Here is a 13,916-nt window from a genome sequence, read left to right as displayed (position 1 = left end):
ACAATCTTCGGCGTACCGACGCTCTTCCATCACCGTACCAGATCTTTATCAACACGAGCATCGAGATCACGTCATCCTAATTTTGTTCTCAGATAGATCACCAACCGAACATTATAGATATCCAACCAAACTTTCTAAGACACATTTTTTTTATTGGATGGAACGATGTTGGTCCCACACTTTAAAAATAGATCACTTATAAAGTAGTAAGATCTACATGAATCTCACCCAATAAAAAGCTACATGAATCTCACCTAATAAAAAGTGAGTGTTAGAAATAAAGTGTTTCAATCATTTCTCTTACCTTTTTTTTTGAAAAAATGGATTACACATTTTAAAGCCACAACAAAGCTTTGTATATTGTTTTGCCCACCGAAATTGATACTAGATCAAATCGAACATGAGAGTTTGAGATGAGCACTCCAAGATCCCAAACTAACCACTAGGCCAACCCCAATTGGGTTTATCATTTCTCTTACCTGAATTAAAAAAATCTCTACCAATCAGAAGACAAAACTTTTAGGATTCTTTGATAGTATATCTCGTAATTTTTCTCATATGATCCGGTGAGTTAGAAATGCTACTTCTAATTACTTTTGACCAATAACTCAAATCTTTTATCAAAATAACTACTTATTAAATGAGTGAATATTTATGAAATTTACATTTTATGAATATAAATTTTCAATATTCTTTTTAATTTTTGTAACAAATAATTTTACAAAAAGTTAATTCTAATTAGGCTTAATTGATCTGCCGATCCCTTAATTTATTTCTTTTATTCAATTTGGTCCTATAAGTCTTAACTTTCTCAAACACGTCCCTTAACTGATTTCTTTTATTCAATTTGGTCCAATTTTGATAATTTTAATCCCCTCAAAAAAGAGACCGTTGGATTACGGAGGTCTATCAAATTTTATAGTGTATCATCAACACTTAATTTATTTACTTTCTTCTTCTTCTTCCATCATCTTCATCTCCATCCATTCATCCTTCATCAATAAAACCCAGGACAAAAAAATTTAAACCAATTATTTAATCACTACACCACCATCATTGTCATCTTCATTTATCATCATCAACACACTCCAACAACCTTCATCACCTCCCATATCAAAGATCAACAAATTCTTCTCACCAATACTCGTCACTTTTTTGTGAAGAAAATTCCAGACAGCCATCTACAATCCATATTCAAACCGTTTTATATTCTCATCAAAATCTATTTCAATTCCATTTACCCACTCACACTCATCATCAACTCCACCGCTTTCTTCCCCCAAACCCAAACCCTCCTTGCTCCTGTCAGATCTGGAACCAAATAATAACAACAAGTCCGGTGATGACGCGAAAAAAACGACGTTTTAAGGCTTTTCACGGATGACTCCTACCTTTTTGAGTTTGGTTTCGAATGTAACGATTCATTTTGAGCTGGTTATGGATGTCGTGAAATGCAGCTGTTCATGCAGAAAACTAAGTTTGATTTTTGTGTTTGATTGTCGTGAAATGGAGCTCTTTGATTTGGGAGGTGATGAAGGTTGTTGTTTCTGGAATTTTTATTGAGGTTTTGCTTCTTTATGGATTTTTGATTTTTGTGTTTCTTCTCCTTTTGTGGTGTGTTTATGTTCCAAGGGTGGTTTTGTGAGCTCATGTTCTGTTTTGTTTGGGATCTTGCCTTGCTGGTGTTCTTTGGCTATGGGAAAGGTTTTTTTTTTTTTTGTGCCATTTGGATTGGATTGGGGAATTTGGGATTGCAGAGATGAGAATTGATGATGAATCTAGATAATGGAATTGGAAGAGTGTGATTTGGAATTGAATCTTGGTTTTTTATGAAGATGATTGAAGGATGAATGAAGATGAAGATGAAGATGATGGAAGAAGAAGAAAGTAAATAAATTAGGTGTTGATGATACACTATAAAATCTAATAGACCTCCGTAATCCAACGGTCTCTTTTTTTAGGGGATTAAAATTATCAAAATTGGACCAAATTGAATAAAAGAAATCAGTTAAGGAACGTGTTTGAGAAAGTTAAGACTTATAGGACCAAATTGAATAAAAGAAATAAATTAAGGGACCGGCAGATCAATTAAGTCTTCTAATTATTACGAATTAACTCTCAAACATCCTTCCTTCATAATATAAAATGAAAATTGTTGTTGACACATTTGATAAGGCTGAGACACACAAGTAAAATACGTAAATGCCCCCTCGGCAGTTAACTGCCGATGAATTAAAAAACCGGATGCAGTTAACTGCCGAGCCGTGCTGAACATAAACAAAAGCATAAACATAAACATATCAGTTTCTAAACTTCTCCAAACTTCTCAAATTCTTTCCAATCTTCACCAAAATCATTTTCACGAATTGCAAGCAAATCAACTGCACATTATCACAAGTAAGTTGTATCAATCATTTTAATGATAATGTTAGTTTGTTTAGGTTTATTTTTTTTAAAAAAATATAGTAGTTTGCATGTGGTTAGGGTTGATTTTAAAATTGACAATTTGATGATTGCATGTGTAGTTTATGAATTGATAAATGAATGTAGTTGTTGCCTATGTTGTTTAAATCATAATGTGGCTTTGAATGGTGGCAAATGAACATAATTTGAATATGTTTTATACTTTGCACACAAAGTGTTTGATCAAATGCCTCAATGAAAATTATATTGATTATTTAGTTAGTTTAGGTTATGAAAATGATAAAAATGATGTTAATTATAGTTTGATTAAGTGTATATTGATTTTTTAGTTAGTTTAGGTTATGAGAATTATGATAGACACAAATGATTGGTGGTAGGCGTGCGATGACCCAAAGCCACCGGAAGGAGAGGCAAAGCGGGCACATCCCAAAGAGGGGAAGAGGTCGGAGGGGAGATGGTTCAGGGACTGCTCAGGCTTCACAGCCTGAAGAGTCACAGGTTGTTGATCCTTCATAGCTTGTTGACCAGTCTGAGGTGGAGTACTTGAATTATCAGGACCAGGTACACCACGATGTGACTGATGGTGGGTATGACCATGATCATATACCAGAGCAACATCAGCATGAACCAGACGGTGATGACATTGCAGCAGCGGCTGCCCCGGAGGTGTTACCTGTGGACCCTCCCTTTCCTGGAGGACCGGAAAACCTATCTCTGCTACACTCTTATGACAAGCATGTGGCATTGCCGCTTTGGTATAATTCAGAGAACGTAAGTGCAATTTTTATTATTATTTTTTTCTTTATGTTTAATTATTTTCTTTATATGTGTGTTTGTTTAATTATTATATCAACTTTTATATGTTTTTTTTTTAATTCTTTCATTTATGTTTAATTATTTTCTTTATGCATTCTAAAAAAAAGTATTTTTTTTCGAATGTACTTTATTGATATTGTGTTTGGCCTAGCTTCTTCTTAAAATTGTAGAAAAACTGAAAGAAAAAAAAAAGCCGGACCAAACAGTATCTAATAATGCTCATATTAAGCTACTAATAATTACCAACATATAACACATCACAATTATTCAAATAAATTATACAAAAAGAAACTAAACTCGATAAAATAAATAAATAATAAAATAGGGCGTTGCAGGAGGCACCAACAACATCAGCAGGACCAGGACCAGCAGTAGTTCGTTTTTTAGTACTTGTTTTTTAGTTTTGGTATTTTGATGACATTGGTTTGTATATTCGTATTTTGATGACATTACTTTTCATTTCATGGGATATTTGACTTTGTTTGATGCTAAAAATGTTGGTTTAATTAAGTTGTGCATTTGCGCCAATATTTGTTTTGTGATTTGAACCATTATGCATAAAAAAAAACAGGTACATATGTTGTGTTTTGTGTTTGAAACACATTAAAGGTTTATGAAATGAAGCTACTGCCTCTGCCTTGGCTTCAGGACGCTTCGGCAGTTTACAACCGCAGAAATCCTCGATAGTTAAGTGTCGAGGAAATCCTCGGTAATATTTTACTCGTGTTTCTCAGCCTAATAAAATGTGTCATCATCAATTTTCATATAAAACTCTTAAACATCCTTTTAAAAAAAGGATTGATTAAAATTGAAAACTGTTCACACGCCAGGCAAGGTTTTTTTTAGGGGAGGCAAGGTTTCTTGTATTTAATTTGAAAAAGTTATGTATATTTAATTTGAAGGTGTCTGCTTCATGGCATTTTCAATTTGAACGTTGATTTAAATGGTTATATCTATTTAATATGAATGCGAGTGCTTCATGCCCTTTTTTCCCTTCTTTTTAATCAAACTAGTTAAACACCCGTGCTTCGTACAGGTTGAATATTGCGTTCTCAAAAGACTTTGTTATATATGAATAATGAGCAAACTATAGTTGTATTCTTCAAAGAAATAACTGGCTTTTTAACATTCTAGCAAACTAAGGAAAAGAGTAGAGTAGGATTATAGCACACATATGGTGAAGATTGGAAAAATGCAAACTTCATAAATGCAATTTTCATAATGTACAATTTCTAACCATATATTATAAATGAATAATTGCATTGTAGAGCACTGTAAAACTTTGGTGCAGGAAAAGATCATTATAACTATCATGATACTGATTTGATCCAATGAAAGGAACATACAAAGTAACCAAGGTTTTACAATTTAAGAGTTTACCTCAACTCGTTTTAGCTATGTAAATTCGAATTGTAAACTCGTATGAATTTACCTAAAATTAAATTATATGAAATTTATTATATATATGTGCTCGTGATTTTCGGATATCAAACCATTAATTGATTTAAATCGTCAATCTTTGAACTCTCGATTTTTATTCGTGGGAAGGGAAAAAATGAGTAAAAACCCTTAGACTTTGGATTCGGGGGTTGGTTACGCGAAGGGGAGGTGCTAGCACCCTAAGCGTCTACGGTATTCCGTAGGAACCTCTTACCTAATTTATCTTGTGCTAAATTCATTGCTTATTTGAAAATTATTACCTAAAAAATCTAAGTGAAAGAATGGGGGGAGAAGAAGTATGTTTTTGGTTATTTTTATTTGATTTGAAAGGATAAAAATCCTATGCCTACATACCCTTAAAGAAAAGGGATCAAAACCAATGTAGTTCACCTAAAGAATTTCTTCGGTGGGTTAGGTTGATTTTAATTTTTGAAAATGGTTTTAAGAAGAGATAAGAGGCCTCAAGGCATGAGAGAAAAATAAGATGAGGTTGGTCAAATTTTAATTACAAGAAAATCAAGTCTAATATGAATATTAATTCAATTAAGCATTTGATTAAGAAAATAAAAGGAAAAATACTTGGGTTACAAACCAAGGTTTATTAAGAAAAATATTTTTTGAAGTTTCGCATATTTGATTTTTTTGGTAAAAAGATTTTTTCTAAACTAACGGTAAAAAACTAACGTAATGCAACGTAACAAGAAATAAAAGTGGAGTGTCGGTGCATGTGTTATTACATCAATTCCTAGATACATTCTATGGTCTCAAGAAAAATAATAACAAGAAATAAAAATACACAAAAATAAATTACATCCATTTCCTAATTATACACACTAAATCAATGATGGCAAGAATTAAATATGCATGCAACAGTTATAAGTAAGCATAAAATAAATTGAGCATGAAATAAATCGCAATTAATAATAAACAAGCAAATATCAAGAGAAAATAGGAAAATAAGCAATTAAAAACAATTTTTAAGGCTAGAAAGTTTAAAAGGAGGAAAATAAAATTTTAACATAAAAATAGACATTAAAATAACAAAAATGATATAAAGCATATGAAAAAATAGTGGAGAAATAATAAAAAAAAACAAAATGGCTCAGTTAGGATGAATCTGGACCACTTGATGAATCAGGAGGTCCAGATTCATCACTGTATCAACTCATCACAGCCGATAGATCAATGATCTAGGAGTTAAAAAACAAAAGGAACACAGGGACCGATAGATTTACGATCTAACGGTTTAAATAAAAAGAACACAGTGAACAAAATAAACAAGCATGCATACAAAACAACTGAGGAGGCATCAACAACCATTAGGTCAAAGATCTAACGGCTCACAACAAAGGCACATGAAGACAATCATGAAGCGCACATACAGGAACAGATCAAACAAAAAACACTATAAAAGCAGATCAAACAAAAAAACACACACAATCCCTTTCAATTCTCTCTCTAAGTTTAACTTAGGGAGAGAAGCTCTCCCTTCTCTCTAAAAAATTTCTAGAAAAAAACGGAAGAGGAAGACGAATCTTCATCTTCTCCGGCGAACTTCGCCGCTCCGGCGCGGTGGCTTGCCGGCCCAACAGGGCGGCGTGGCCGCACCGGAGATACGAAACATCTCCGATTTCAAATCTTTTTACATATTCTAAAATCCTTTTTTCTCTACTTCTCAAATATCAACTCAAAAATTTCAAAACGACAACACAGAAGCCTAGATCTAAACTTGAAGATTCAGTTTCAAACTTTTCTTTTTTTTTACCTTTTCAAAAAGAAATTCGCTCCACACACAGATTCACAAAATAACAACGAAACAACCGGTTACCTATTTAGATCGGAGACATTTAGATCGCGACGGAAAACTTCAAGATTCCTCTCCGATCTTTGAATTCACTTTTGTTCTTCAAACTCGGTTCTGGTACTTGTTGAAACGGCGCGACTGAGCCTTTGCTTGGATCAGATCCGTTACTCTTGTTGTTGTGGGTTCAGATTCGAGCTTGTAAGTGACGAATTCAAAAGAAAAAGTGATGTTTAAGTGCGAAATTTGGTTTACTTGAGATGCTTATGTACGGATTCGGTTGAATCATGAAAAGTGTTGTTGAAATCGGTTTGTATGATTTGGGTGTTTGATTTTGAAATTTGGGAAAGAGAAAGAAAATTAGGGTTTGATGATTGCGGCTACTGGTTGGTGGTTCTGTGGTTTCTCGGTTTGCGGCTAGGGTTTTTTCTTCTCCTCCCTTTCTTTTTTGCAGGTTTGATTTTATACCATTAGGGTTGAATAAAATAAGGAAATAACTTGCAGAGGTTACTACCGCATTGCTGGATTTGGCAACAAAAACTTGACCCTATGAACTTGCCTAAACATGCGGTGTATGAAGAAGACACGAAAAAAGAAATTTGGACCCTTGCTGAAAACTTTCGGACTTATTGACAACATTGGACAAAAAAACGGAAAATAAACTATTAAATATATATAAAAAAAGTAACCAATTTAAAAATCAAAATTAAAATTAAAACTAATAAAAGATGGAAATTAAATACTAAAATAAAAAGAAAATAAAGAGAGAAAAGGGCCCGACTCGGAAAGTAACCTCTCTGTCGAGATTTCATCTGAAACGACGACAATTCTCGACTTTAAAAATACAAATAAAATGGATAAGAATAGAGAAAAGTGGTCAAAATTTGGGGTATGACAATATATATATATATATATATATATATATATATATATATATATAAGCTAATATTTAAACAAAACATAACCAATTAACCATATTTAAATAATAAACTCTAACAATAAAAAACAAAATTTATCTGTACATTTAAACTCTGTTTCATCTTCAGTTGTAACTTTAACTTCAATTGTTTCATTTTCTCATTTAAATACTTGCGCAAGTAATATATTTGAATGATTTCAAATCAATCAATAATAACAAGTTTCAATGTATGTCATTGTCACGCGTTGGCGTTGCTTATGTACATAACAAGCATGGAAAAAATGAGTTATGTTAACTGTAAAGGCAACATTTCAGCACTTTGGGATTAAAAAAAGAATTGAATTTTGAAAGAAAATGAGACAAAAAAAAAAAAAATCAAAGGTAAACTCGGACGAGTTTACACGAGTTTTCCGAGTTTAACACGTGTTAACTCGGTTACACTCGTCAAACTTTCCGATTTCACCAAAAACCGAGTTTCACGTTTTTGCCACCTAAAAATGTAAACTCGGGCGAGTTTACGAGTTAACACTCAATTTGTGGAACACTGATAGTAACCAAATCACTAAATCATGAAGAGCTTGTCATTGTTATATACTAACCAAAACGAAATTTTTGCCGATATGTACATTAGGCAAAATGAACAAAACAAACCGCATCCCAAAGATGAGATATTTTAAGATTACAGTCCAAGTGATACACCAAAATAGCATAATGTCAAATAGTGCATCAGCAAAGATTTACATTAGATTATGAAGTAAATAGAACATAATTGATAACAAAATTTTGAAGTAACAACATTGAATTGGATTATTGATGTGAATCCGCAAGTGTACGGATCTATCGAAGTAATAAAAGATTATCGATCCACATGGAGTTATATGTAATTACCGATTTCCTTTTCAATTATGATTAGCTGAAAATTTTAAAGTTTAGAAGTTTAGCGGATTGATTGATATAAAGTTCAAATAATAAAAAGCGTCTCGTGATTATTGGTTCATTGTAATGACAAATTACTCACAATCCAAACCTATATTTTGCTCTTAAATTAAATCCGTTTATAAAGACAAGTTTCTCTAATGTATTTCATGGTTCCTTTCAGAATCCATGAGTGTGTTTCAATAACAATCACGCATATTCTCATGGTTGATTGTTATTGAAACCCTTTAAGAGCGAAACTTATTGCCTCAATACTTACAAAACTATTCATTTAGGGTGTTCCCATCAAGTTTTGCGTCGTCTTGTCTAATTTCATTTGTTCCAATATCAAACTTCATCTTCCGATCCTTCGTTTGATATTTGAGATGATGAAATAACAACTATTAAACTTCATCTTTCGGTCCTTCGTTTAATACTTGTTACCGAGTTTGAAAACAATGGAATTAGATTAGAAAATAGATTTAAATAAGATTCGGGTTCTAGGCTTTGTTAGATAGGAATTAAGTCATTAGACTCATCCAACAATCTCAAGACCTAGGGATCTACTCACTCATGGTCATGGTAGATGAAGAAATTAAATTGACCGAATAGAAAGACATGGAAGTAGATTGTTCAATGTAAAAGTGAGGAACTATAAAGAAGAAGAAATTAAAGAACAAGAAAATAAAGCTTTGATCAATTTGATTCAATGGAAAAAAATTGTCACCAATATTTCAAGATTCAAAGATGATTTAAAGGTCTAATTGCTCTCTCTATATATAGCAAAAACCAGCTTCTAGAAAAGGAAATAGTTCCACATTATAAGGCACTAAAATCGGTCATAAAAAAAAGCCCAAATCAGAACATAAATTTGCACTAAATCCGCACATAAATATGCTCCGAATCAGCACATGAATATGCACCAAATCAGCCTTGAATCATGCTTGAATCCTTTCTTTCGCTCAAATACTTGATCCTCCATCACTTGAAATCCTATAACGAAAACAAACAAATTGGAGTAAAATAGTTCCAAAAAGAAACTTAAACAAACTAAATTTTATGAAAATAAACACTTAAAAACCACTTAAATTATGACTTATCAATTATTAGAGCTAACATAAATATGATAACTTAACTTTGGCAAAACAATCTTGAAGCAAAAGACTTGATTATGTTAAAAATTGTCTAAATTGTGTTCCAATGATTCTTTATTTCATTGTCTGTTCTTCCAGGAAAATGTGAAGCAATCTTTGACCACCTAAAAAAATGTGCTTAATTATGTTAAAAAGACACACATTATGCATCCATTGATATTGTTTTAAAACCCATAATGGAATCATATTTCACACTTTTTCAGTTACACAGGTTCTAAAATACTCGATCATAGTTTTAAATTGTGATTTGCAACCGGAACATTACAATTTGAGAGGTCTATGCAATTACATTGCAATTGCAATTGTGGCTACATGAATAACATTTACCCACATTTTAATCCATAACCACAAACTATCACACTCTACTTCGCATGTACACAAAGTCAAAATACTAAACCATAGTTTTAAAATTGTGGTCGCAACTCCAACTACGACCATGATACGATTCAACCAACCATGAATCGATTCACAAGTGATACGACTCAAAAGGTTGTGAATCGTATCATTGGAAGTCAGAGACCTCTAATGATACGATTCATATATCATTGAATTGATTCAATGACCCAAAACTTGAAATATGACAAAATGAATCTAAGACAATGAGGCATTGATGTTGGGTGCTTTTAACAAGATTATACACTTAAAAAAGTAATAAAATCTTTCATCAAAAGGATAAACTAGAACATTATCAAAAATACATGAAGTCTAAAACTATTTGCTTCAATCTTCTGCTTCGACATATAGCTTTTCAACAGTGTCTGCAATGGCTTCCACCACGTTACAACTTGCAACTTCAGTGTACATCGCGTTGACGTCTTTTAAGGGATCAACATCCACTTGCATCTGAGGCTTTGTTTTGTCTCCAAACTTTAGCCTTCCTTCACTCAGAGCTCTTTGCACCAAGTCCCTGAAAAGTACACAATGTGAAGTCTTATGTCCCAAAAAATTATGATATTTACAAAACCCTCTCTTTTTATGTTGCTCTAGTGGTGGAATTTTTCAACCATTAGGTACCGCCGCTTGACCATCAACAACTAAGAGATAAAAAATATCATCACATTTGGTTACATCGAACATGTAAGTTTTGGGAGTGTATTTATCATTTTGTGTTTCGATAGGGTTTCTCCCATCGGATGGCCTCAACAATTTGCATGTATAAGGAGGCCCATGTTTTAATTCAGCAAAGTTAACCTCGTCATCTTCGACATCTTCATAAGCTATCTCGAATTCTTGTTCGCTTTCATTTGTGTCAACATAAGCAACCTTTTCTCTTCTGAACTTATGAGTTCTAGCTTTTCCAGCCTTCAGTCTCTCGACCTGTCGAACTCTATCGGCCAATTGGGCCATGTCACTCTAGTATTGTCGAACTCTATCGACCAATTGGACCATGTATCTCAAGTATTGAGTGTATAATTTCTTCCTAATGGAATAATCTGGGCCACCAGCAACCATTTCGACTAACTCATGTTCAGGCACTTGAGTAAAAAATCATGCCTTTAACAAGCTGAACCTATTCAAGTAATCATTAATAGACTCAGTTGTTTGTCTCCTAACGCTCGCTAGACTTATCTTAGATTGGCCCATGTAAAATTGTTCATGAAATAGCCTTTGTAATTGAGCCCAATGTTGATTGGAATGCGGTGCAAGCGTGGTGAACCATGTAAAGACATTCTTTGTTAGGGAATTTGGAAAGAATTTCAATCTCAAATTCTCATTGTTTGCAATATCTCCAGCCTCCGTCAAGTAACGTGTTATTTGTTTGATAGTAGATTCGCTGGTGTCACCAACAAACCTTCTGAACTTAGGAATCTTATAACCCCTAAGAAGTTCAGTTTGTAGAACATATTCTGATAAAGGATATACAAAGTTTGGCCTATGTAAACCCACGTTTAAGCCATTCTGAGCCATGATATTTTCAACCAAATTGGCTATGTTATTACGTGCTCCGATATTTTGTTGTTGGATATTTCTAACAACTTCGACTGCATCATGATTTCTATCCACCAAAATTACCTCTGGATGCGCTTGTTCCATTTGTTCGACTGGTTGAGGTCGAGGCACATGTTGTTGTCTTTGAACTATAGGTTCGACAATTTGCATAGGTTGAGTATTTTGGATTTGAGGTATATTTTGGTTCTGAGGGATCCGTTGATAGACAGTTTGTGGAGGGGTGAAGAAATCTGCTATTCTCCCCATTTGAGTGGCTAATGCTTGGTAACCCTCATTCATATTTTGAATCAGAGGGTTAAACACCATACCAATTTGTTGTGTCAACAAATTAATCATATCATGATCGCTATCATCCATTTGTTGCCTAAACAACATCATAGATTATGTAGTCAAGGCTAATGAAGCATTTCTGCCAAAAATTCTAAAACTTGAAGGATTATGTGTATTAAACGGTGTAAATGAATTTGCATGTTCTGTAAATGCAAGATTGTTATGCAAATTTGCCTTCATTGAAGTTGGCATACTGTATGGTAGATCCTTAGAAAAGTTATGCATATTTATGAGCCTATCATCAAATCTAGCCCTAACTTGAGGGTTAGGAGAAGTAGGGACACTTGTAGACACGGGTACACCAGCAGTAAATGGTGGCACAAATGTCCCTATTTATGGTTGTGTCATTGGAGCGGTTACAGTCGGAGCGGTTACTCCCATTTCCTTCGAAACCGGCATGACCATGGTTACCCCCACGGCCGTTGATACACTAGCACTCACTGCAGGGGCGGATGCCCTTGTAATTTGTGCTTGTGAAGAGGATTGCAGTGATTGTGATGACATCGAAGCACCATTAATGGCAGATTTAGTCATTATCTTCAAATCTTTACCACTTCTTAAATACATGCACAAAATGCAGATTCTTCCCTAGAAAAAATTCACCGAAAATAGTTGCTAATCTTTAGAATAACTGTTTTCACAATAAAGGTTTTTAGAAAACAGTTTTTTTTAGAAAAAGTTTTGAAAAGTTTTGGAAGATTATGGTAATCTCTTCCAAAGGGTTTTTGTTTGAAAAATGCACAATGGAAATTTCTTCCCAAGGTTTTTGAAAAAAAAATTCTTTTAAAAGTGCAATGGAAATTTCTTTCCAAGGTTTTGAAAAAAGTTTTTAAAAATGATGCACAAACAGGGCCCACTAGGCGTGCTAATTTGTTTACCGGTGTTTTTGGTAAACAATACAAGATGGTTGTGAGTATTACGAGTAGGACCAAACCAGAGATTATAGGACGTGTTGTGCATTTTTTTTTATGAGTTCATCAAGTTCAAAGTTCATAGGTTGCATTTTTTAAAAGCAAAGTAAAGGCATTAAGTTTAAATTGTAGAAACTTAAAGGAAATGTAAAATACAATGCATTAAAAATAAAGGTGGTTCGACAAATCCTTTACATACATTCTTTATGGCTCTTTTCTCTCGCGCCGGTACTTTGAGTGTTTTAGAATTTGTATAGGTGATTTGCGACCCGTTTTCCCTATGGAAAACAGTTATTTATACATAAAAAATAACTGGAAAGAAACTAATCCCACGACCAGCACTCCTTTCATGTAGACAAAACCACTTCTCTTTTGAAATTCGAATCTTTCTGCTTCAAAGGCAGTTGCTTGATTTCGACGATTTTCCATCCCTGATTCGTTTCTTGTCGAACACTAAGCTTTTAGACCTTTTCATGTTAAGTCCACATCTCGTCGAACTAATGTTGACCACATTAAATGAGGCTGGTGAAATTACCAGCTAACACTTGGTTACTCATATTTATAGAGAAGGCAATCAATGTGCAGACATTTTAGCTAATTTTGGTCACAATGCAGGTAATCCAACAGTTTGGTTACAAATTACTAATTGTATTAATTCTTTTTTTGGTAGAAATAGGTTAGACTTGCCTAACTTTAAATTTGTAACCTATTAAGGGGTTTTGGTTTGGTCCCCCTATCATCCTATTTTTTTACTTTCTTTTTTATATGTATATTTTGGTAGCCTACAACTTTGCTAGCTACTTTTCTTTCGTTAAAAAAAAAAATAGGCGTAAGTCAAGAAAAAAAAATTAATATGAGTGAAAATTATCTCATTTTTTGAAAATCAACGCATTTCGAATATTTTCTGTTTTTTGGAGGAAATAAAAGGAATATCTGTATGAAAATGATTAAAAAAGATTTACTATTAGTTTATATATTAATAGTATTTATGATATTTTATCAATATTTGCAACATTCAAGAGACATTTTATTTTTGGTATACACATTTTTTAATACAAAAATTAAATATTAGTCAACAACTTTTCAAAACAAAAAGTATTGATATATAATAGATTTTTAGATAAACTCCATGTGAAAACAGATCATCATCCTCAAAAAGAATGAATAGTTCAAATTTAGAAGTATTAATATTGGATAATTCAAATTTAGATAATAATACTCCTTGTAAAAACAGATCATCATCCTTAAAAGGAATT

Source organism: Medicago truncatula, chromosome 5 (assembly GCF_003473485.1).
Source record: "Medicago truncatula cultivar Jemalong A17 chromosome 5, MtrunA17r5.0-ANR, whole genome shotgun sequence".
Classification (NCBI taxonomy): Eukaryota; Viridiplantae; Streptophyta; class Magnoliopsida; order Fabales; family Fabaceae; genus Medicago; species Medicago truncatula.
Note: the sequence above shows the minus strand (reverse complement) of the source record.